Raw genomic sequence first — 1747 nt, 5'->3', positions numbered from 1 at the left:
ATTATTGGTGCAACTTCACTTACCTTGGTAATTTCCCTTAAAATCGACTCATATTCTAGTCACACACACCGAGGTATGACACCTCCTCCACATATAGCGAGCGAGCATCGCCGCGAAGGGTGGTCAAGTAGCCGTGATGTGTCAACATTTTGCTTTAAATTTGGCTAAAGTTTGTGAAACTGGCCGTGAATACTCTTGGACAATATTATTAAGGGGTAATTACACTTTTTTACTCTAAATTATACATCATTTTATTCTTTTCTGTCCTGAACTACTGAAATGTACGATTGACCCCCCAAATTATAACTTTGTATCACTTAATTCTTGTTATCTGTTTCGTGTTAAGTCTAACAAAGGTAGCATTAAAAGACCAGTTTACCATCTACAATTTGTTTAGAAAGTAGGAGTAAATTGGTTTTTAATGCTAAATTTTTGTTAGACTAAACCCCCAAAATAGACAAAATAGGGTTAAGTGTTACAGAGTTATAATTTTGGGCATCAATTATGTGTTTTGATAATTCATGGGACAAAGTGTAAAATGGATATAGTTTATGGTGAAAAAGTGTAAATTTCTCCTACTAGTATGAATGTACCAAACTAATTTCAAATGTAGTTCAAGGCTTTTTTTTTTTTTTTTTTTGGTTGAATTGGAATAAAAAAAGTTTTTATAACACTTCCTGAAATATAGTTTCCTCTAAAATTCAGTGATTGTAAATGGCTGAGAGCCAAGGAAGCCACTTGCTCCAACTCTAATGGATAAGAATAATGTCCAGCACCTTCTCTGCTATTCATACTTCCTTGAGCTAAATTTGTTGACCACATAGAGGGAGGATAAGAATAAGGACTTGGATTATCTTTGCTATTATATTGGAATGGTTTTCCTGCATTTCATGGTTTCCCCTCTCTTGCCTATCAGGCTAAAGACAACTATGCAAAAAGTGGAAGTCCATTGAGAGACCTAGTAGCTAGGTAATTGGGTTCTCAATGAGAAATAAGAAAGTCTTTTCTTTATGTATTGTAGCGAATACTGCGTCATATTCCGACTCCAGCGCCAGCCAACTAAGTTAGGTGTGCGCATAGCGCGTCGATGATCGCGTTCGTTGTTGCGAACTCCCCACGGTACCACGTGAGAATCGTATCTCGGGCAAACGAGTCCGATATCATCATTGGATTCTGCATCGGAGAAGGCATAGATGCACCGTGGATAATTATCATTTCTTTCATATTTGGACTCTGTTTGGTTACCGAGAAAATCATAATGCTGTTTTTCATTAGTTTAGTCCAAATTCTTTATTATTAAAAACTGTTTGACTTAAAAAAAAAAATTGTGTTTCATTTGTGAGTAGTCTGTTTAGCAGTGGAGAAAATGGTAGAAAAGATGAAGAGAATTGGATTTTGAGTTTCATATGTTCTCTTAACGTATTTCTTTAATATTTTGACCCTGTTTGGTTACCGAGAAAATCATAGGATGGTTGATTTTCATTCGTTTAATCCAGATTTTTTATTATTATAAGCTACGTTTTCTTCTTCTTCTTCTTCTTCTTTTTTAATTGTTTTTTATTTGTGAGTAATAATCTGTTTGGTTGGGGAGAAAATGCTAGAAAAGAGAAAGAGAATTTGTATATTTGAGTTTCAAATTCTCTTAAATTTCTTAAATATTTGGACTTTGTTTGGCTACCGAGAAAATCATAGGATGGTTAATTTTCATTTGTTTAGTCCATATTTTTTATTATTAAAAACTATGTTT

The sequence above is a fragment of the Quercus suber genome, unplaced genomic scaffold (assembly GCF_002906115.3).
Source record: "Quercus suber isolate HL8 unplaced genomic scaffold, Cork oak 2.0 scaffold_227, whole genome shotgun sequence".
Taxonomy (NCBI): Eukaryota; Viridiplantae; Streptophyta; class Magnoliopsida; order Fagales; family Fagaceae; genus Quercus; species Quercus suber.
Note: the sequence above shows the minus strand (reverse complement) of the source record.